Source organism: Lycorma delicatula, chromosome 1, assembly GCF_047948215.1.
Source record: "Lycorma delicatula isolate Av1 chromosome 1, ASM4794821v1, whole genome shotgun sequence".
NCBI classification, from domain to species: Eukaryota; Metazoa; Arthropoda; class Insecta; order Hemiptera; family Fulgoridae; genus Lycorma; species Lycorma delicatula.
The window spans coordinates 109,213,664-109,239,753 of NC_134455.1; the positions used below are offsets into that span (position 1 = coordinate 109,213,664).

The window sequence follows — 26,090 nt, forward strand, 5'->3', positions numbered from 1 at the left end:
ATTTATTAATTTTTATTTTAGTTTATTTGACAAGTATTTTAGTTACTTTTTAATTAGTAATTAGTATCAAGGGGTGCGCTTCCCCGATTTAGATTAGTTGACAAGTGAGCGGTTGGGACACATAAGCGGGTGGTGAATAGCACCTTGATTAATCCGCTCACGCTGATAGGTAGCTCACTAGGAGCTTTTAGGAACGAGGTCGCTAAACTGTTTTAGAGGCACAGTAACAATATCTTGGCACTGACATTTGGTCTAAGCCTAGGGCGACCGGATGGGGTGGTGGCGGGAGAAATGCCAGTTAACCAAATACATTTACGTGGCATCTCGATAGTTTTGAAGGGTACGAAGTTTAAAATTTCAATGGAAAATTTCCAAAATTATTAATTTTTCCAACTTACAATTTTCCAATATTATTATTTTTCCACTTCTAATTATTGTCCTACTTCGAAAATCATTTTTTATAATCATCAACTTCATATTAATGATTTTATTTTCTTACTATATTAATTGAAAAATTTGAGGTTGTTTAGAGGCTACACTGAGCGAGTAAAAAAGGCGGTTTGGGGTAGTTTTTTCTAAATGAAAGTTAGATATTAATTTTCCTATTATTTTGAAATTTTAGTGTGCGAAACTTCATCACGATCGGAATAAAAGTGTAGAAATGTATAAAAGACAAACTAACACACAAACAATCTACTAGTATTATTTTATAATATTAATTTCAATTAATCGTATCAAAGCTAAAATATATATATATATATATACCTGTCTGTATATATAAAGCAACTTAACCTGACTGACTGATTCATCAACGCCCAGCAAAAACTACTAAAGATAGATTTATGAAAATGTATATACTTGTTTTTCTTACAGTGCAAGTTCACAATAAGAAATTTTTTTTAAATTTCGTGTTTAAAGGGTTAAAATGAATTTTGAAATTTTTTTAAATTTACTATTTTTTTGGAATTTTTCGTTAACAAATGAAGATGTCAACTTGATTTTTGGTGTATGTAATTTTCATATAAATATCTAAATAACAATTTTAAGATTTTTCGAAATTCGACCTTGAAAGGGATGAAGAAAACATAAAAATAATTTGAACAATTATTTAAATATTTTCTTGACTACACTAAACGAGATATTCACTAGATAGTGTCTTGCGAATACTCTTCAGATAAATATCTAAACACCATTTCCAGGATTTTTTGAATTTCTATTTTTTTAAGGGACGCATCGATGGTGGCTCAACCAACACAGTCACTGTTACTGTATGTGCAATGTGACTGGCTGCACCAGTCTCCGGTTACTAGTCTAAAAAGCATAAAATAATTTTTTTTTTTAAAGAATGAGAAACGGAACACGGTCAACTAGTGATGTTTATCGGGTAACAATATGAACCGGGAAAATACATTTTTACCAATACAGGTAACCAGTTATAACTAATATTTTTAAGATGGGAGCCAGCTGTGTTGAAAACCACATTCTTAGATAACTCAACGTTTCGGGTCTTGTGTTAACCAAAATGTTACTCTGAAGAAATTACAGTACACTAATATTTTTTTAAAATTGAAAAAGCTTTAATTTTTATTTATCATTGTTATTCTCACAAGCATGATTTAAATGAAAAAAGCGGCGTCCAAGGGGAAGAGCCCTCTGGCTAGTCGGAAAGGGTGAGCGAAGCGAGCCATGACCGGTTAATATCCCCTGACGGCGATGGGAAACGAAAATAATTATATTCCGCGGGCGGAGCCGAAATGGATGCTAAAAAATTTAATAATCAAAATTAATTAATCTAATTTACAAAATTTCACATAGAATATTAAAATGTTACTGGAGAATTGTCATTTATTATATCTAGTGTAGATATCTTTTTCGATCTCTTTCTCATCTCATGTACTATCTACAGCTATTGACGACCGAGGTACGGGAAATAATTGTGTCACATCTGGTGGAGAATTGGGAGGAATTTTTAACTATGACAGAAAATAATTGGGGCCCAACTATTCGAGCTGCGATGAATATTTCGTTCAAATGTTCAGAGTTCGACTTGTGGTGGATGAGTGAGCTGGTAGCGAGTGGTTGTTTACTTCCATTCGTATTAGAGGTTTACGGCAATGGTGAATTTTATACCATTGCCGAGATTTCGGGATTCGAACCCGAAATCTCCGGATGAAAGGCAGAGACGCTACCAGTCGCAGCACGGAGGCTAGCACCAAGGTAACATCTAGAAAACGAAAAGCGAGATTCATAGATGCTACACGAAAACAGCAGCTTATTCATTCAAGCATCAAAAAAATTAATTGCCAATGTAGTTTATAAGGAAGTCTTGAAATAAAAATATCTCAAAGAACAATTTTCGTGCTATATTCTAAATTGCCCCTTATCTGAGCCATATATATTTTAAGCGTTGGGTAGCAATTAGTTGTTTATCGTATATTCGTTCTAAATTTTTAATAAAAATTTGTATTTACCGTTTTATCAGGATTTAATGAAAATCTAAAAGCAACATTTTTGATAAAATAATTTTTTTTAATAAATAAATAAGTTTGCTCTTAAAAAATATTGTGACTGAAGCCATGACGGGGAACGCTAATAATACATATAAACATAACACGTATTTATTTACAGAAGTTTGATATTATTTGGCTACAGTATTGAATAAGTGACATGTATAAAATATTATACTGAGATAATCTGACACATTTCAATACAACTTTTCTTTGTTTTTTTTTTTTTTTTTTTTTTTTTTACAGAAAAAGGGGGTTGGTAATTATCTTGTCCCCGATGTATCTAAACTCCCTTTCTCTTTATACTTTATTTTCATCCTGGTATTATACAAGACATTTTCTAATTTAAATGACTTTCCATCAATTTATATGTAAAATTTAATTTATTTCTTAGTATTAAATTATGTTTTTTCTTTCTCTTTTATATATATATACATTTTATATTTATATAAATTTCCTTTGAAATGTTATTCTGTTTGTTTGAACTCTGACAAGTTTTTCTCCGTATATATGTTTGCTAAACTTTCTTCTTTATAAAGAGAAAAATAAAATAATAACGAATTATTTATGATCCGTGATACACTCAACTAAATTCGATTTTAAAACTGAATTGAAATTGTAGTCAAGAAAAGATAGTCTGAAAGTAAAAATTATTTTATTAATTTTAATCTTTTTTGATATATGTAGTAGATATTATTTATAGAAGTAATATTAAATATGAAACTTCGTTGGACTCAGCCAAGCCGAGAAAAACTCATACGCTAAATGAAGAAGTTCTGGGAACAAAAGTAAGAGATCAATAAACGAAGATATTTATCGTGATCCTGGAAACACCGGTGTTGATTCAAAGGGAAAAATCTTTGATATATTATTTAATTAAAATCTGATGGTGTCTACGAGTCTTACTCTTCCACGTAAAAACTACTCAACCGATTGAGCTGTAATTTTTCATTTATACGTGGAAAAAACTTAGAATAATTGCCGTTAGAAAATGACTACATTTTCTAACCAATATTTTTGTATTTTGTTTTCTCAGAAATTAATAGCGGAAAAATTCTGAATCCTGTTTTATTCAATTATTGAGATCAAAAAACTTATGATGGCATCCAACTTATCTTTTAATTTAAGTCCCAAAACTTTCAGTACGTCTTCATTTTACCCTTGTAACAGAAATCAAGGGATAATTTTTGCACGCTATAATTCAAAAACTAAGCGTTTCTGGAATCTTGTTTATAAAAACTATTTGCTTTATTTTCCTTTGTAGAACATGCACTGATATCCTTTCAGTTTCTTCGTAAGGCATTCTTTATCTACACCACTGATATTTAAAATTTAACTGTTAAAATTAAATACATTTTTAAAAAAATAGTATTTTAAAAAAAAATCATTAAAAAATAGAAAAAGATATAAAGATATAGATATGAAGATATAAATCTTTTTACATTGAATTATGGTTTCGTAAAGATATTTTTATATATATATATATATATATATATATATATATATATATATATATAATTTTTTTTTCCGAGCACCATTACCGTAGATGCATATTCTCATAAATTTCATTATCAACCGGCTTATTTACTCTATAAATTTCAATATTTTGAAGTTGGCACAAATTAATATCTCCAAGTTCCTAATTTGGAACAGTCTTCAACAATTTGAAAGTGTTATCCAGTATTTTAATTTTTTGTGTAATTTTTTTAGTAATTTTCTTAAAATAAGTTTATTTTATTTTTTCAATTTTATTTTAATTAAAAGTATAAACAGGCCTATAAAAATATTGCTTACGTGAAACAACCACTTTTAAAAGATTCAAAAAAAGCTAGAAAAACTTAAAATATGCTATGTAAAAAGACGTCAACCTTTGTATGCTCTCTGGAACGAAGAAGTGTGTTATTATTTTTACTTCCTTGTACGAAGTAAGTATTGTGATCGCGATCGCAAAAAATTTCGGTTTTCAGATTTCGACGGAAATATCCATTTTGACCATCCCTGATTCCATTTTGACTAGTGACGTCTGTACGTACGAACGCATGTACGTATGTACCTCGCATAACTCAAAAACGATTAGCCTTAGGATGTTGAAATTTTGGATTTAGAACTGTGGTAATATCAAGTTCTACACCTCCCTTTTTGATTGCAATCGACCGGACCAAAAGTGTCCAAAAAACGCCAAAATCCCAAAAGATTAGGATTTTGGAGTGTTTCTTAACTACAGTAATAAGCCCTCATTGAGAGCTTTTCAACAGTGTATCAACAATGGTACTTATTTTCATTTGTTCCAGAGTTAAAGCCAAATGAAATTTTAATTAATGAAATATTTGGATCTTATAAGGGGAAGGCACATCGTTCGAATCAGACTTCATGTCTGCTTTTTTACCTTTTTTTTTTAATTTAAATATATTGATTTATTAATAATTATTAACCTCTGATTGTAAAAATGTTTTACGATAAGTAATAATTCAATAATAACAAAAATTTGAAAAAACATCGGAAGTTATTAATGAAATAAAATTTTATGTACTTTTCATTTAAAAAAAAAAGTGTATCAGTAATTTAATAGGCGTACAAGGAAGTCATGTGGTGTCCACATCAGATTTTTTACTTTAATTTCCCTGCTAATTAAGGAAGAAAATATTTAATTTTCAAACTGAAATATTTTTAACATCAACATTACGTCATGGTATATATTATTAAATTCACGTGTACGAGAGACATTTTATCATTGAAGAATTATATCTTATAACTATACATGATTTTTAAATTAAAGATTTTTACGAATTCTTTACCACGTAATTTTTGTGAATGTTTGGCGCAAAAATTACAGTAAAAATATATCCAATATTTTATCGTTTTCACTATACTGTAATTTCAATTTAACACATCAAGAATTGTAAAAAAAAAAAAAAACGTTTAAAGATATTTAACATCGCCGTTTTTCTATATTCTTTAATTTTTTTTTTTTTTTTTGTTTATTAATTTCCGTGTTTGTTTCAATACGGTGACCTTTAATTTTTATTTGCTATTTTGTCCTTCATGAAGATATAAATCTTTTTACATTGCATTATGGTTTCGTAAAGATATTTTTATATATATATATTTTTTCTCCGAGCACCATTACCTTAGATGCATATTCTCATAAATTTCATTGTCAACAGATCTGAAAAAAATTTGTAAAGGAAAGCAGAATTTTCCTTACAAATTAAAGGGATATCGATTAATGTAGTCACGGTTTTTATAAGCATATTATGAATTAGAAATTCATATTCTCAGTGCAATTGTTTTGCTTTGTAGCACTGTGGAGTGACTGAATTTTTCTTCTTTAAGAGCCGCGATATCCAACTATTTTCTATAAAAATCCGTTTTCCTTCCCAACCCTGTTTTCATTCCGATATTAACTACTAAAGTGTGCTGTAAAACCTGACTGGTAACCAAAATAAAATTTAAATAAAATAAGTTCACCATATTGAAACCGACAAGAAAATTTTTGTTTAAATTTATATTACAAAAATCCGTGTTAATGTACTTAGATTTATTAATATACACAAGAAAAATTTCATTACAAAGTTATGTAATTAGAGGCTCATTTTGCCACAAAAATCCTATGACAGATGTTCTCTTTAGTTTTCTCAAATATTCTTTTACATTCATGATGCACAATATTGTATAATAAAAAAGCAATCGGAAATTATAATATTCGAGTACTCATATATGCAAAATAATTCCAGAGATAAAGGAAGGTATTAACCAAGAACTTTTCAAATAGTTCTATAGTTTCTTGGGAAAGCAATTGATTGTAGGGCATATATGAAACAGCTTATATAAAATAATTAATCAATAAATGAAACACACATCACGGGTAAATAGTTCAACATAGATATATTTTTGGTAAAGGACTATTGTTTTAGAAATTTTAAGATGAACTTAAAATTTTCCTGGCATCATAACTGCAACAATGAAAGTATAGTAAACAGACAAAAAGTGGGGTATAGGTGATTTTTACATTTCTCGGCGTATCACCCGTAGCACAGAGAACCACCCCAAAAAAGTGGGGGTTAATGTTCGTATGTAGTAGTTACGTACGAATGTACGTGTGTCGGCCTATTTTAAGCTTGATAACTTTTGAATGGATAAACTGATTTTGGTGAAATTTGGCAAAGAAACTCCTGTATACGCAGCTATTTGTATGTAAAATTTTGATGACAATATCTGCAGAAGTATGGTAAATAGTTTCTTTGGGGTCAATTTTCTCAAAATTTTGCAAACATAAACCCACTTTATATTAAGCTCAATGCATACGTAAATGGTTATCTTACAATTTAAAAAAATGTTTGCGTCCAAATTTTCCCCCTTCCCGAAAAATTCGAAAACCTATCTTTTTGTTTATTACATATTTTTTTACGGATTTTTTGTATATCTTCCTGGTACAGTAATAGTACAAACGACCCGAAAAAATACTTTGGTGGTAGGGGAACCGAACAAAGATTAAAAATATCAATTTTGTGAGTTTTTAAAACATTTTTTTATCATAATTTATTCCCACAGCCAAAAGAAAAATTTTTGGTAAACTTTTTATTGGACGTACATTTTTCAGTAGAATTTTTTATAGTTTCAATCATTTAACATAGCAAACGTAGATAATCAAAAAATTGTCTTGGGGGGATTTAGTAGGGAAATAGAACTTCTTTCATGTATCATCTATTTTTAAACTATATAAGAAACTCTCCTTAGAAACCATACGGGTTCTTTTTTGTAAAAAATATCAATTTTGGAAAAAGTTCTAAAATATTATGTAACAGTTGACAGTTGGCAATGAAAATTTTAATCAATTCATCAATTAATTGTATAATTAATTACTATTAATTTATCAACCGTAATTTATGTAATACTACATACACATGTATAATATTTGCCTTTAGTTAGATTTGTGAAATCAAAATCCTCGTTATTTTAATCCATTAGTTCAAATTAATATTTTGGTTTGAGATTCATAGATTATGAAAGCATTAATTGTTGCTAAGCTTATATATTTGTTGACAACTTGTTAATTCCATTATCATAAGTATCAGTTAGTTGTAAATTTATTTGCAATTTAATTGTTTTAGTAATAACTCCGTTTAAATCTCTATTATGTTTTTAAAATTTTAGTAATAATTATCATTTGTATTAATAAATTCACACCTTTTCTTACGGTGAAATCTCCGTTATTATTACTTTGTGAGCCAATAGTCCTCTTATCAAGGGATATATTCTAATTTTTCTGTTATGGCATATAAAATTAGTAATTTTTTTTCAAATATGTGATTACTTTTTCTAGAAACATTTATTTTTGTTCACGGTACAAAAGTTAGCCATATAGAATCCAAAAATAAAAGCATTTAACATTACACTTCAATAATAAAAATACTTTCATATTAGCAGGACAAAATTTGTCAACCGTCAGAGTGGTATATGGCTAATTATCCCGAATAGTCACGTTCATTTTCAATATAATAGATTGTTACATTTTAAGTTATAAGATACGCCGGTTATATGAAATATGATACTTCTTACCGTTTTAATTCTCTAAAGAATTGAATAAAAACTTTATAAAGTTTTTAGTCAATTCTTTTACAAAGATAACACTCTATTTTTCAATGGCATAGTTAACTAATTATCGGATAGAACTGTGGTATTCCACATCCGATATTATTATTTGGTAATTCCGATCTGTCATTAATCCCAAGAAAATTTGAGCATTGGTTTTATAACCGCTACTGACTTGAAGAAGAAATCTTTAATTACTATTGAATACTCTTCAGAAATTCACACTTTTTCATCTAAAGTTAACATACTTTCTTCGTCTTAGAAATTTCTGAATTAGTCGTTTTTAAATGGTCTTCCGTTGAAGAGTATGTTTATATCTGTTCGTTCGCTTTCTGTATTTTTAGTGGTTTCAGAGTTGTTGTATTATACGAGTAGTTATCCTTTTTATTAGTTATTAAATCAATTTTTAGATTAACTGAATTAATAATTGTTATTAAATAAATAAAACACTCGTGTGTTAGAAAGGTATATTAAAGTATATTAAACAAGTTGACAACTGCAAAAATCTAATTTACCTAATTCGTTTGTAGGAATGGTATGTAAAAACAGGGAAACAAAATTATAGTTTTTAACAAAGAGAGAAACTTCAAAAAAGATTCCAAGATCCGAATTCAAACGAACTGATCAAGATTTCGGAAAACGAGGTGCTTAAATATTCCAGTAATAAGAACTCAAGCTAAACTCTTTTCAAAAAACTTACAGTTTCTGTATTTTAAACGTTCTAAAGGTCGGCTGGAAAATCCAAATAATAACCAACATTCTGTTTGCAAAAATAAGAGGTAAGGCCTGTGTCCATTTTCTCGGAGTAAGTACGCGTTTCTTTTCTTTTTATTTAGATTTTATTTGGTTAATGAAAAGTTTTATTCAAATTATTTTATATTATATGATTGTAAAACATTAAACCCAGTCAGTATACAAAACTAATCGGAAATCCATCGATTTTTTAGAGTCCGTATTCAAATCATTGATCTAGAACTATGTTACAAGAAGGAAACTATAGTGTAATCAGTGAGTAAATGGGGTAAAGGATTTTTTGCATTTCTCGACGTTTCATGACACGGGAAGCCCAAAAACAAACAAAAAAGTGGGTGGGTAATGTTCGAACGTACATATGTATGTGTGTTTGCGTGTTTGAAACTTAATAACTTTTCACTGGATAAACCAATTTTTACGAAATTTAGTACAGAGACTGCTGTATATGCGGTAATCTGTAACTAAATTTTGAGATCAATATCTCCAGTGGGTAGGTTATATGGGATATATGACGCAATTCGTTGGTAAAAGTTTGGAACCAATATCTCCAGGGGGGTAGGATAGATAGTTTCTTTGGGATCAATTTCCTCAAAGTTTTGCAGATAAAACCCGACTTTATATTAAGCTCAGTATATGTATACATATTTATCCTTACCATTCTTAAAAAAAAATGTTGCCCTCAAATTCTCCCTTTTTCCCAAATATCAAAAAAAGCTATTTTCTTATTTATTGCATATTTTTTAACCGATTTTTTTTTTGTCTTTCTAAGTATAATATTAGTGCAAGCGGCACAAAGAAATCTTAGGGAGCAATATCGCAGATATGAGGGAGCCAATCAAAGTAAAAAATACCGATTTGTTTAAACTTTTTTCATGTATAACTATTTTTCTACCATGTAAGAATAAATAACCAACTCCAGGAAAATATAACAACCTTGTTTCAGCTTCATCTTTTCATTTACAAGAGATAAATCAATATATTTAAATTAAAAAACAAGGAGATGAAGTCTGATTCGAATTGATGCGCCTTCCCCTTCTAAGATCCAAATATTTCATTAATTAAAATCTCATTTGGCTATAACTCAGGAACCAATGAAAATAAGTACCACTTATGATATATCGTTGAAAAGCTCTCAATGAGGGCTTATTACTGCATTTAAGAAAAAGTCCAATATCTAAAAAAGTTGGATTTTGACCTTTTTTTGGACACTTTTGGTTCAGTCGATTCAGTCAAAAAGGGAGGTGCACAACTAGATGTTACAACAGCCCTAAATCCAAAATTTCAAAATCCTACGGGTAATCTTTTTTATTTATGCGAAATACGTACGTACATAAGTACGTACAGATGGCATGCCGAACAAGTCAAAATGGATTCAGGGATGGTCAAAATGGATATTTCCATTGAAATTTGAAAATCGAAATTTTTTGCTATCAAAATACTTGCTTTACTTCGTTCAAGAACGAAATGATTTAGTTTTTAAATTAGTAAAATATTTCGATAAGATTTAACTTTGTTCCCTGCGAAATTGTGTTTCATTATTAGAACTATGTACTTTATCACTAACAATTTAATATTTGGCTTATTTAAATTTTTTGATTCTTTTATTTATTCATTTAATTACACTTTATAAGTTATTTGGTTTTTATTAATATGTTAAAAAAGGAAAAAGAGTAGCATGATTTTTCCGGTAGGTCGTTTTTGAGACCATAAAAATCTCATGAACTTTCTAACATAGAAGTATTTTTCTTTAGAGTAAATATTTTTCCTTATTTTTGAGCTTCAAAATTATTAAAGATTTTCAATTTAAATATTCAACAATGAATAAAAATCATTCTGAAATGTACTTCATAAATATGGAATATGACCTCCAAAGAGTATTTCTTTCTGTTATTGTACAAGCTACATGACCACAAAGAATATTTACTTGAAATCATTTATTTATAACATTTATTCTAAATCTATTAATATGCTGCAGAACGTAACAAAGCGATTTAAAATCTTTTAGGTACAAACATGAAATGGCTTGAACAAAAATCAACTCTGGCTTATATTGTATTACGAATTATGTGGCACAACAGAAGAAATGTTGCTTTATCGGTAAGTAAATTAGAATCTAATGACAAACTTTAAACCTACAGATAGGATAAGATGTAAATTTTTACCTTTTCTTTTAAAAATATTAAAAGAACCTATCATCCTATAGGTAATTGGACATAAAGGATATAATAAATACACTGTGGATAAAGAATTAGAAAAGAACAAAAACAAATGGAGAAAATAATCATATCCCTTGAATCACTGTTAGATACAAAAAGAATGAAACATTTCAAAGGAGAAAAGAGTATTTAAATTTAATGAAATAGACTTTAAAATACTAAAAATTAACTTTAAAAATAATACTGATTTGAAAGGTATAAAAGTAACAACAATTACTAATTAACCTCTTAATGCAATACCAACTTCAAAAAGTAAACTTTTGTAAAAAGATAGTATTCTAAAAGAATTATATTTTACTCAAATAACATATTACTTAAGTAAGTTAGCAGTTAGTCTTAGTATTTTAAAACTATATTTAAAATTTGAAATTTTTATATTTAAAGTTTTTGTGATTAAATTTGGAAATGCAGAGAAATAAAGTAAAATACTGCCGAATGCTAAGTAAAGACATCGACAAAACGAGAAATTATGTTCATCGATAATACCTCATATATGTATAATAAAGAGTGATATTATATATGTATAACATAATGATACAGGGTGTCCCATTTAAAACACAACCCATCAATTAGCCTTCTACAATATTTGAATTTACTGCCCAACTGCCCTACGTTTTACTGGAATGGACTCGTCCAACAAGTAAACAAGGAGCCGACGAAGTAAACTGCTACTGATAGCCATAAAAAAGCGATCATAAAGCTCAGTGCATTGTTAGTAAGAAGATGAAGTTTTCACAAGACGAAAATATGTTTTAATTCTTGTGTCGTATTTTAGCACCCGATCAGTGGTTGCATTGTAAGAATCTTTTTACCATAAGTACCGTGATAACCAGCACCTAATAAAACATCAGTTTTGAGGTTAGTGGCTAAATTTACAGAGACAGGTTGATATAACATACCAAAGCGCGATGATAGTGTTGAATGCAGACAGTCGTTGAAATCAAAGACCGATTAACTACTTTACCAAAAAATCAATTAGACTCGTTGTCAGCTGAAATTAATTTACCAGAATCAACCGTTCAGCGGGTGAAAAAAATTAAACATATGACCAGTGGCGGCTCGCGTATAGGCACTGTGGAACTGCAGAACCCCAATTTCCACTTGATATTATCGATAAAATTTAATATAATGAATCCTTTTTTGCTTTAATTCTTTATTTATACTTGTACGATATATAATTCTTTAAGCTTAATGTAAGTAGCCATTCCCCGGTTTATGAAAAAGATACAAAAATATTTGAACACAGCCAGCGGCGTGATATTTGGCAGTTGTGCCCATGTGATCATAGGAAGTTACACGCGAGGGAGAAAGATCACTATCTCCCGCAGTGCCGAACCTGGCATGCTGGTGAAAAGTTTTTTTTTTACTCTGCGTGTGTATGGAACGTTCCTTGTTCGTTCCCTTTTCTAGTTTAGTCGGTGGAAGAAATATGAAAGTAGTTTAGTTTTCACAGTAGTGATCAGAAGATGGCGGAAAACAACGGCTTTTTGACTGCCAAATCTGTCCAAAAACACGCTGGAAGGGAGAAAGAGAATAATTAGTAAAAACTAATTATGTATTTGTTTCTGTTTACATAGAAATCTAAATTAAACACCATTGGACTGTAGTGTTCTTAAGCGGACATTTCATTAAGTTATTATCTAAAAAATATACTAAAAAATACTAAAATATTTCTAAATAAGTTATACTAAAAAATATTATTTTTACTAACATTTTATTATTTATTCGGTTAAGCCGAAGACGGTTTTTAAGCAAAATGTGCTTAAAAACCGTGTACTATATTCTAGAATGTGATAAAGTGTAGAATTAGATTATTATCCTGCTGCCAGCTATTCTATTTGATTCATTTTTTCGGTTCTTTTATTTTACAGAAAACTCTAACTATGCCCTTAAAAAGGCCCAGAAATAACTTTTCTGTAGCAGCTCCCCCACTAATTTTAACTACGAGCCGCCACTACTTATGAGTATGTCAAATTCAAAGCGTTCATTGACTTCTTGAGCCAGACAAAGAAAAACGGCTAAAATATTGTCAATGCTTTCGTTGATTCATGCGTGTAGACTTGATTCACAGACGAGGCGTGATTTCATCTGAGCGGTTACCTAAACAGCCATAACAGTAGGATTTGGAGTGCTGAAAGTCCTCACACCTGTCGTCAATAACAATTGCATCCGCAGAAGATTACAAAAAAAAAATTGATGGTTCTCTTTTCTTCGAGTACACTACATAGTTAATTAAAAATTTTTATTAGAAGTTATTTTACTCCAAACTTAAAAAAATCTATTTTCCGACAAAAGTTTTTCGTGTTTTACTCAGTTTTATTTAAAACGTAAGTAATATATAGTTCTGGGACCACTTATTCAATTTCGTAGATCAAAATCAATAAGAAAGTACCAAATTGACCCCTAAGATTTATATCCCAAGAATTTTAGTACGATTTAATTTCGCAGAAGGAACAGAATGCAGATATAAATGTTTCGTGAGCTGAAACCCGTTAACGAACCTTTTTCTGACCTATGATTTCATGAACTTTTTTTCTTATTTTTGGCTACATAATCATCTCCCGTGCAACTTGGAATCACTTCGTATATTTATATTTATTATAATGTTAATAAATATTTTATTATATAAAGTCTTAAACATAAGAAATAAGTTTCTTATTAAGACTTATAAGGCGATGTGCTTATATCAGTTTCATTTGAAAAAGTAGTTAGTCAACATTGAATTATGATTTTGTCTTTTTTTATTAATATTTTCTTTCGTAACTTTTGGAAACTATTTTCATCCGCATACCATTCATTTACAAATAAAATGTTAACAGGAAAAATTATCATTACGTTTTATAATATTAAATTATTATATTAATATCATATTATAATAATCAATATTATAAAATATTAGATATATCATTGTTTTATTTATACTATTTCCAATAAACTAAAATGTTGTAAAATACAATTTTCGTCAATTCCTACCCCTTTAAAAACATAATACCTTTTCCCTCCTACATTCTCTATCTCTCCACTCACTAACAGAATATATTTTTCCCCAACATGCTAACACCAAACTGTAATGATTTTAAGGGAAAGAAATAGTAAGATTAAACACGAAATAAAGGTTCTCACAAACATAAAAACTAATTCTATATTTCATACATCTATATATATATATATATAAGATAGAGAGAGAGAAATAGAATAAAATTATTTATTAAAATTCATTTTCTCCGCAGACTGTTTTTGTTTTTTGTCCCCGTTTAGTACTTCCGCAGAGATCTTTGCTTTATCAAAACGATTATTTAGAAATTTTAATTAAAAATATTTATATAATTATAATATTTTTAATTAAAATTTAATTACATTTTACAAATTTAATTAAAATCATCTCGGTCACTTTTAATGTAAAAGAGATCTCTACAAAAATTCCAAACGTAGATAAAAAATGAAAGCAGTAAGTTTAAAAAAATAATTTATAAAATTAAAAATATGTGAAGTCTCCTTTACTTTAAAAATTAATTCTAGGATAACAAATTTTTGGTAGATCTTAAAACTGATTATCTTGTCCCAAAAATGTTTTAAGAAAAAATACTATTTTTTAATTTAACCAGTTTTCTGATAACTTTTAAACCCGATTTCTTAGCCTATTTTATAATACACGTAAAATTGAAAGACAATAATTAAGCGTTTAAATTTTAAGTTTTAAATTATATATCAAGCATTAGAAACAAAATATATCTTAAAATTATAAACAAACAAAGGTCTAAATTGAATTTCATTTATTCTTAAAACTGTGTAATTAACATTTCATAAAGGGGAAGTGGCCCCAGATTATAAGAGCTCCTCTTTCATTTCAATGTTCTTATGAGTCAGCTCTGTAAAGCGGCTTAAACAACGTTTTTGAAACACAGATTTCCTAAATATACATAAAGCTTCTTTCATAACATAAAGCTATATTTCAAATTTAAACCGTATTCAATTTTTTTTTAAGTGTAATTTACTTTTATATCTTTTTATTTTCAATTTATTTTGTTTGTCATTTTATTTTCTCGCTACTTCTTATATTAATACACATTTGATATAGAGGAAAATATTGTCGTTATTAAGCAATGATTTTAAGAATTTAATGTATTTAAAACTTTTAAGGTTGTCTCAATTTAAACAAATTCTGTATAATTATATTTTATATGGTATCTACCTCTACTTTTTTCATTCAGTAATTATATTTTATTAATATGTATTTGTGAATACATTACATTATGTAAGGTTAAGGTTTTATGTATGTGTATGTGTTGCTGTTAGAGCCTCTAACACAAATATACAGGATATTTATTAAAATAGTTTTTCCGTTCCCAAGAATAATAATTCCATGTCAAGCTTAATAGGATAAATGCTTTCTTCACCGATACGAACATACTGTTGCATAATGACAATCAAGGCTTCACTTCTTTAACAGGATTTAGCAACTTAGTGGATATCATTTCAAAGAAAGAAGGTACTGTTGTTGCTACACCTTCGTCAAAATTTTAAGCGTGTCACAGCCGTTAAGAATGATAGGAACAAAAAGTGTAAAACAAACCCACCGGTTTGGTCTAGTGGTGAACGCGTCTTCGTAAATCGGCTGATTTCTAGGAGCTGAACGTTGGAACTCCCAAGTTCCAACGTGCCTTTTGATACTCTTATAGACTAAGTATAGTTAACACGTTGCCTACAGTATCGGTTATTTATATTCGGAACGAGCACTTAAAGTGAGGCGCACTAATCTTCACTAGATTGCCCTTCTATGCAGCAGGTGTTTCTTTCGGCTTCATTTTTTTTTTTATCAAAAACAAAAAACAATCATAAAATATTTTCTTTTCTTTTGTTATAATGAATTATCATCAAATAACGCCTTCATTAATTGAATGAAGCCATTAATCAAATGAATTTTACATTTAAATGTAAAAATCACAAAAAATTCTTCGCACAGCGTTTAAAGATGCGAAAGCTTACAAGACACGTGTGTCTTATAACGCACCAGTGGAAACGCGAATACCGGACAATGGGAACGAACTTCTAACGTACGAATCAATGTTTTGTCGGATGGTTCCGAAGACTGGGCAATCAAAGAGCAGATAGTGCACGGACCATTTGTTAATTTATTTTATATATTATTTTTATTAAATATTATCAGCAATTTTTAGTTAATTTTTTTATCATCGGTCTTCCAGAACAGGAATCGCTAATAAATTCCAGGTAGGATTCAGTAATAAAGATACGTCGTCACTGACTACAACCCCTGTGCAAATTCGCAGGGGTGATTATCATTGCTACTACAATGATAACAAAACAAAAAAAAATTATAACTTAAGATCAATTAAATTGTATTTGCACATAGAACCTTAAATTTAAGAAGGGTCATTTTAAATTAAAACAACACATTCATCAGTTACAATAAATGAAATACTTCATGAATTATGTTAGATGATCCAAATGGATGATAGAAAAATAATTTTTAATGAAACTGCGTTTATTGAGATTAATAATAAAGCCAGTCTTTTTTCTTTTTCCTGTTTAGCCTCCGGAAATTACCGTTCAGGTATTACTTCAGAGAATGAATGAGGATGATATGTGTGAGTGTAAATGAAGTGTAGTCCTGTACAGTCTTAGTTCGAACATTCTTGAGACGTGTGATTAATTGAAACCCAACCACCAAATAACACCGGCATCCAGAATTTAGTATTCAAATCCGTATAAAGGTAACTGCATTTACTAGTACTTGAACGCTGGAACTCTACTTCTAAATCAATAAAGCCAGTCTGGTCGTAGGAAATATAAGTTGAAATACAGTGAAAAAATGTTTACCGGAGTACCGTCATGTTTCATAAATGAATCCTCGTTAAATGATATGAAAATTTTGCCAATAATTGAATATGTAACATCAAGAGGAGAAAAATCTCTCTTAATTTTAGAAATATTAACAGAATCTTTCAGTATTCAACCTTCTAAAAATCATACAAAATCTTCATACATTAAAATATAATTGCATTTTAATAATTAATACTTAATTTTATAAAGCAGTTAGGTATTTTTGTTCATTAGAAATAAAACGCTCTTCACGTTTGCCGATAGGATTTACCAGTAAACCGATTGGAAAATGTTTTTTATTAAATATGTATTTATATGTACACATATCGCAGATAAGTGGATATACACATATCGCTGATCAGCTTTCAGGCAAATTATCCATTTTTGCGAGATATAAATACAAATAAAATTAAAGGTACAATTTTTTTTTATTCATTCTACCATATCAATGTAATTTTTTTTATTCCCATCTAAGCTGTCTTAAAATAAATAATTATTTTATTTCAAGATTTATTTATTATTTATTTACTTGTTCTTGAGATATATTAAGGAACTCTTCTAATAAATAAGAATAATAAATTTATGTGTTTATACAAAACCTTCCAATATAAAAATAAAATATACATATATTTGTAACATGTATCCCCCCTGTAAACTAAACTCAAAATCTAACACATAAAACCGAAAGTTTTTTTGTCTGGCTAGTACCAACCGACCAGGGAAGGTTTTAAGCTGTAGGTTGAAGCCCTAGCACCCCTTGAGGGTAAAGTTGTCAAGTAAAAGATATTCATCAAAGAAAAAAATTAATAATTAAAAATAAAACTAATTTCTGTCACTGTGGCAACAGATATAAGAAAGAAATTTTCCTCGTTAAAGATGTGTACTTTAGTTACCATACTTTACTACTACTACTACTATTCTGTCTTTTGTAATTTAGTTTCTTTTTCAGCTTTCTATAAACGCTGAATACTTTATTATTTATAAATATTATTCTCACAACAATGAGGAAAAAACCCTGCGAGAGCCCGTCAGGCGAGCGAAGCGAGCTGTTGCCCCATCCCGGGGCCTATTTTACAAATATTTTTTCTGTCAATACTTAATTTTGAGTAGGATATTTTTTATTTTTTCCCCATATCACGCAAGAATGACAATGTTAAAAAAAAAAATTAACACGTTTTTAAAATTCTTACGAATTTTTTTTTGCACACAAGCAACTTTTTAGTAGGCCAAACAAACGTTAAATAACATTTTTAAAATTTTTTAATTAAAATTAAATAAATTTCATTACAGTTATCATACAATAACACTGAAAAAATAAACAATTGTACTTTATAAACTCATCTTTAAATTTCAATTTTTAATATTGGGGACAAATAAAGGTTTAACAAATCGTTTGGTAGTCTTTTTAATTTGGCATTTGGCACAAACTTCAAAACGTCATAATCCAAAGATTTTTCTTAATTTCCTTTTTTAAGTGCTGATGACTTCTTTTCTGTGAAGCTAAGGAATTGGATTCACAAATTATTAATATTGTACTTCTTTCGTGAAAAATTATTCATAAAATCTAAATACTGAACTGACAAAGAGGTGTTACCGAAATACTGAATTGTTGATTTTTGTGACACTATATATAATTAATTATATTCTTAATAAAATATACATTGCCGATTTCCATAGCTGATCGCAAACGAGATGCTATCACCATAGCGTCTTGGCGTCTCAGCACTTCGTACGTAGGTACCAGGTTCGAATCCCGGTCAGGCATGGAATTTTTTTAATACGCTACCAATTTCCACCGGACTAATAACCATAGATGTTGATGTCCGCTCTTCGTAAGAAAAAAAGGAAACATTGGTATCAGCAAAAATAAATAAATAAATCAAGACTAAGTAAAAATGTTGTATATGTCGCTCCTCTTTAACGTAGAATCATATAAGTAGAATCAGATTGTAGCATAATAGCAGTTCAGTTTTACAATAGGTATAGATTATCTATAATTACAAATAAATTATCGATAAATTGTAAAACACAAATTTTCAATTTTTAACAAATTTAATTTAATTAATTGCGTACTGTCAAGGATTTGTAATATTATATGAAAATCAGATTATACTTAACCAATTAAAAATTGAAGTTAAATATCATTCAGCTGTAATATTCTGGACTACTTTTCTTTCTTTTTCCTCTTTAGTCTCCGGTAACTACCGTTTAGATAATACTTCAGAGGATGAATGAGGATGATATGTATGAGTGTGAATGACGTGTAGTCTTGTACATTCTCAGTTCGACCATACCTGAGATGTGTGGTTAATTGAAACCCAACCACCAAAGAACACCGGTATCCACGATCTAGTATTCAAGTCCGTGTAAAAATAGCTGGCTTTACTAGGACTTGAACGCTGGAACTCTCGACTTCCAAATCAGCTGATTTGGGAAGATGCGTTCACCACTAGACCAACCCGGTGGGTATTCTGGACTACTAACAAATATAACAGGACTCATTTAAATCTGTTTTAACAAAATTGATTATTATAGGGGTGTTTCATAATAACAGATAACTAAATATTAACTCGGTAAGTAATATTAACTATTCTAATTGTAAACATACGTTATCACTTACGTAAGGAAAGTGGCAGTAGTAGCAGAGAAATCGTCAACCACAGATGCATTTTGATGTTGGTTTAGCTTTCAAAAATTTAATCGTCAGCGAGTTCTCTTTACAACTTCTACGTTATTAACTTCTATCTATTCTGTGATTAATTCAAGTACAATGGTACTTGAAATTTATTCCCTTTATTTTTACTATAAATTTAAATAGTGCATTTTTTAGTATTTAAATATTTTTACTATAAATTTACCTGTTTTTAACGTTTAAACGTGGCGCCAGTGATATCGTTTCGGATGAGTGGTATCATCTGGAGGCCTCGGAATCGAATCCCGGTCAGGCTTGACATTTTTCATACGCTACAAAATTTCATATTCCTACGAACAAGTTTCAAGTATCTATAGTGAATTTTTTGCAAAAAAAAAACTGTGACAAAAAAACTGGTATTAACAGAAAACTCTTGTTCGTATAAGTGTATTTGCACCTGTCGTCCAATAACTTTTGATATACGAGTTGTTTCTAAAACCGGTTGGGACATATGACATACAACTATGGAGCACGTCGCGCAAACGTTAAGTTGAGACTATACAACGTTTTCAATAAAAGTTGTAAAGGCACCTTGTGATTTCCTCGGAATGAGGAAATTCAAGACTATCTTGAATTACCTTATGTTTGCAACAAGATCAACTTCTAGCAGTTAATCTCCTACACAATAGTGGGAAGCCTAGCGTTTCTTCAGAAAGGAACCCATCTGTTTCTTTCCGGGAACTTGTGCTACTATTTTTGTTTATCTTTGTTTAATAATGTTGTGGATTATTTTTTGTATGTTTTTTTTTCACTAAACTATTGGGATCCTAATTAATGTGTGTTTATTTATACAGATAAATGTACGGTTTGTTGAGGGTTTTCAGTTGAAACCCTTTTTAAGTGCTTTTTTTAATGTAATTTACTGGGGTTCCTTAATCGGTTCAGATTGTAAATAAACGATTTGAGAATAAAAAAAATTTATGCAACACAGAAACATTGGTTGATTTGAATTATATATGAAAACCTATTAAGCAGCAATTTATTGCAGGCACAGATTACTTTCATGGTACATAACTACATCGTTTTTGTTTACGAAAAACTATGTTTTTTTTTTTATTTTATTTTAAGTAAATATAAATTATTTTGTTCATTTTAATACTCGTCTTTAGGCGAAATTAAGAAATAATCTTAAAAACACAAAAAGTTCTCGATAATTGACAAAATAATAAATAAAAATCTTATGTGGACACCACATGACTTCCTTGTACGTCTATTAAATTACCGATACACATTTTTTTAAAATTATAAATACATAAAATTTTATTTCATTAATAATCATTAATATTTTTGCGTAATTTTTTTTATAGTTATTATTGAATATTATTATTTATTGTAATTTTTTTTTATAATCAGAGGTCAATAATTATTAATAAATCAATATATTTAAATTAAAAAAAGGAGATGAAGTCTGATTCGAACCTTATAAGTTCCAAATATTTCATTAATTAAAATTTCATTTGAGAAATGAAAATAAGTACCACTTTGATATATCGTTGAAAAGCTGTCAATGAGGGTATTACTGCAATTAAGAAAAAGTCAAAAATTAAATTTTTGGATTTTGGGCTTTTTTGGACACTTTTAGTTAAGTCGATTGCAATCAAAATGGAAGGTCACATAACTTCTAAATCCAGAATTTGCCTAAATCCTAATCCAAAATTGATGTCCTAAATCCAAAATTTCAAATTTCAAATCGTTTTTGAGTTACGCAAGATACATACGTACGTACGTACAGACTTCACGCCGATACTAGTCAAAATGGGTTCAGGGATATTCAAAACGGCTATTTCCGTTAAATATTAAAGGAAGTAAAAGAACAATTTTTGTTTTAAATTTTTTGTCAAAAAGTTATATTGTTTTCAATTTTATTTTCACTAACTTTAGACGCTCCAACTATATTAAAACCATCAAAAGTGGATTTTTTAAATTTTATTTTACTTTGTATTAAAAATGACAACTTGCACGCTAAGATTAAAAAAAAAAAGATATATATTAGCCCACCGTTTACCGCTATTTATGAAGAAATTTTTATTAAAACAAAATCGTTCTATCGATCGGATTGCGATATAAAAAATTAACTTAATAAATAACCTAGGACTTCTTTTACTTAATTTAATACGGCTCTGTTGATCATTGTTTATGTCAATATATATTTATTCAGTTATTATGTGATTTATTAAATATAATATTTTATAATTTCATTTTTTAATAAGGAATGACTATTTTAAAAATTTTGATGGTTTGAAGAATATTGGATTTCTATATCAGTATTGACTTCAAAGTTATGTTTTTACTAAATTTAAGGATGATTTCCACTTCATATACTGAAATTAAAAGTTTGTGTTCAATTACGTTGTTATGTAACTTTCAATCTTCCAATTTATGTAATGGTATCAGACCAAATATCTGAGTTATGCGCAACAATATCATTCAACCTATGATTCTTACAGAAGAAATTTCACTTATTCCTCGAATCCCTATTGTCTCAGATCTATTATTTCAATTTAAATGTCAACAAGTCGGAAAGGTAAAGTTTCAATCGTGATGGAGTGGATTTCTGTTTAGAATATTTCTCCACGGTTAATTATATGTCTAAGATTTTCCAGAACTGGAAATCCAAATAAATGTTGATACCAAAAGGTGACAAGAAAAGAAAGGTTTTATAATTTTTTTACTGAAAGTTGTTGTTCATCCAAATTAATATATTTTATCCGGTTCGCTGTGATCGCGATAACAGCTCACATATAATTACATAACAGCTATTTACAACTTTTTAAGTTTAATACGCATATAGCGGGTGAAGTTGCAATTGGGGATGCTAATATTAGTATAATTATGTTAACCTAATAAATCTAAGAGGTATTTTTGTTTATTACCTTCTTTGACAATAATGACATCAAACAGATTCGATTAGGCTTAATATATCTTACCCATAAAAAATGATGGTGCATGGGTTTATTTTTGTTTCGTTTAGTTTATGTGCGCACATTTTCATTGATTTTTCTAGAATAAAAATTATTCTATTTTATTAAAGAAAGTATTAAAAACAAAGACCGTATAATAATAAACTTTCTGTTTATGTTAATGAAGAAATATCTCCTTTAATTTTAATTTACTATATCCGGGTTTCATCGAGGATCCTCGATTACAGAACTCTCATAATAATTAAAAGCTCAGTTTTGTTCCAACAATCGGTTTTGTGAAGCCGAGTATTAGTTACTAAGATCGTTAACTATCTATTGACACCACATGACATGAACGTTCACATAAAACAAAAATTAAATTTCTCTTACAATTTTAAATTGTTTCAGAGCTTAATTTTTAATTAAAAAAAAAGGTAATTTACATGTATTTACGTCTTTTTTTAATAACTCACGAGTAATGAATTTTATACGTATATTTCTTCCACGGTATGAGAGGTAATTTAAAAGTAACAGTCGTTCAGTAACTTTCTTACAAAGGCTGAAATTCTCTGAAACTCAAAGTCAATTGGATTTGTTAACATTTTTAGCTGTAATTATTTTTACCACTCATCTTTACGTTAAATGATATGTTATTTTAATAATTGATAAGACTATGTTGTTACTAATAATAAAATAAGAGCAGTAGTAGGTTTTAAAATATGTTATAACTTAAATCCATTAGCATCGTATTACTATATATAATGCTAAATATATCAATTATACGAAAATGGTGTATCCAGTTTGGAAACAATTGGTGTCCTGATGGATTTTGTATTACAATGAACCATGATTATCCTACATTTTTATAGTCCTATTCCAGAAGTTGCGTAGTATTGTGGCCAAAGGGTTGGCTGACGAAAGACTGTTGTAAAGCGATAATATGCATCTACATTCTGCAGTTATGACAGCAACTTCAAAAAAAGTTGAATACATTTTTAAGAAAGCTTAAAACTTTCGACTGATGAGGTTTTGAAAGAATCCAATTAAATGAGCTGACTTCAAAAGAATAATATAAGGTATTTTGGAAACTGATGGATCCTTGTAATATATCCGTCAGCATTTAGAACGTTTATGTAGGGAATCCCCCTATACGTCATTTTAGGGATGATGTCAAAATTATGTAATTTTAGTTAGAAAAAGATCTTTAATTGTAGAGTTATTTTCGTATTAAAAAGTTTTTTTGTTTAAGGTCTATAGTTTGGTTAAACAAAATATATTTAAACCATGCTTTTTTTATTTAATGAACAATTTAATACTTATTATTTTAATTTCTAGATTAAATTTTATTTTGGCTAAATAAAAAACATTTACGTATTTTTCAGTTAAATCAATTCTAATGAATTTTATTTTAGTAAAATTGTAGAAAAATTATTAACAAGAATAGACTAGAATAAAAAGTACAAGTATCTACAATATAATTTTTAAGAAAGCAAAAGCAATTCTATAAAACTTAACGTTCTGTACATGATGTAGAACATTAATTTTTAATGATTTACTAACAAAAAATAACAACCTTTTATTTCTATATCTACAAAATATTTCGGTACAACCACGTTTAAAATAAATAAAATAAATGTTTTTATTTATTAAATATAAGTTTCTAATATTATAAAATCTTTTTTTAATATTAACGCAAGTGATTTTATAAATACTTACATAAAAAATAACAGTAGATAAACCAGGTAAATAATTTTAAACAGTTTGAAAATTAGTAATATAAAACTATGTTAAAATAAAAATTAGATTTTTATAATTGTTTATCAAAATATAATTATTTTTAATTGTAAATGTATTATACGTTTTGATTTTGTAAAATTTCAGAATAAGTTTTGTAGAAATTAAGTTAATTAGTACAGGTTTATTATATAGATTATCCTTTAAAAAGTGTATTAAATTATACGAAAAGACATCATGCACAGATAAAGACGTTAACTGTATAAAATTAATGATTATAGATAATGTTTTTCATCGAATAACAAAAAAATAAATAAATACCGAAAAGGAACATTTTTAATTATTATTAATTACGTTCAGTTTTTATAGTATAAAGCTATAAAAAATATTTGTTGAAATTTATTCAAGAAAATATATTTGCATCTTCTTAGAAAGATAAGAGTAAAAAAAAAATTAACTTTTTCAATAGAAGCGATGATTAAATATAAAATAAAAAATAAGTTTTTTTTTCTAAAATACACAAAAAATCATAATAATGCAAAGAACGCACTTATTGTTAAAAATACAGCCGTTATACATAAAATATTGTTATAGTTTCCATGGAAATAAAAAACTACCTTGATAAAAAACAATGTTTGTAATTGGATATAAAAAAAGTAACAATACTTTAAAAATTGTTTTTTTTTTTATTAATTTACCTACTTTATCAACTTTTTAATTTAATTTTAATATCAATTTTTTTTTTAATTTTAAATTTTAAACTCGTAACAATAAATCTGTTTTTGTATAACATGTATTGTAATAAATTATATTTCATTTTTATAAACTTAAAAAGATAGATATTTTTAGGAAATCATTAAACTTGAATTGAAATTGACGTAATATTTTAATTAAATTTGCTATTACGCTAAGTTTTAAGTATATTTATTATGAATTACCAGAAATAATATAGAGAAAGAACAGAAGGAGATGAATTATAGGTTAAAAGTTTATTTTCAGATTTATTTTAGTATTAAGATTTAGACTGAGATAAATGGTCTCAATGATATTATAATAAACTTTTTAACTAATTATAAAAAAAAAATCAATAGTAAAAATACGTAATTTTGATTAGCTATTAATTTAATGTTTAAAAAAATTTAGTCGGCAAATACTACATGCTAATAATACAATAATTAAGTATCACATACCTTGTTGCCGTGGGCACTATTATTCTGATAAGCACCGAAATCCTGCGGTTTCAGCAGGTTGCTGAACCTAGGAGGGGTTGGCGCCGCGGCGTCCTCCAGGGTGATGACGGTCGGTTCCCGCCAAGCGAGACTCTGGCCGAACAGCAAGAGTGTAATACGGAGGTGGCAACGCGCATGCGCTGGAGGCGGGGCCTGTCAATGGAGGCGGCACGTGGTTCAGCCCCCCGACCTATTGTTTCCCTACAAATTGAGTTGTCTGGCTCCTCAACCGGCTGAGCGCCGGAAAGAGCTCTCAATCCCGGCTCATGCAGTTACTTAGTCGACCCATGGTGCCTCAAACTGTTTCTCTTCATCTTATTTTACAGTTATCAAACGGGTATATACAACGCACCGCAATAGACTATACACAGACACACACACACACGCGTGGCATCTTGTTTATGTCAACTCTCCTATTATATAGACAAAAAGAATTACACTGTCACTTTAACGCAAATTAATATGAATGTTGTATTTTATTAAAACATACAAATAATTGGGTCTATTTATAATCTATAGCAACGTTGAAATTCTTTCTTCTTTTTAATATATTACAAAAAGAAATTGTAAATTACGAAATTTCCTCATTACATTTTTTAAAATAGAACAAAAAATAATAAAACAAA

General features: G+C 28.5%; 1 protein-coding gene across 1 annotated transcript in view; it reads right to left on the reverse strand.

The window, feature by feature from the left end:
• The window catches only part of Drgx (Dorsal root ganglia homeobox), a 309,721-nt gene extending 284,182 nt beyond the window's left edge, over positions 1 to 25,539 (reverse strand). Inside the window, exon 1 of the mRNA XM_075359069.1 lies at positions 25,426 to 25,539. The gene's annotated coding sequence lies outside the window, so the exon portion shown is untranslated. The remainder of the gene's footprint in view (positions 1 to 25,425) is intronic.
• Positions 25,540 to 26,090: the final 551 nt, after the last annotated feature.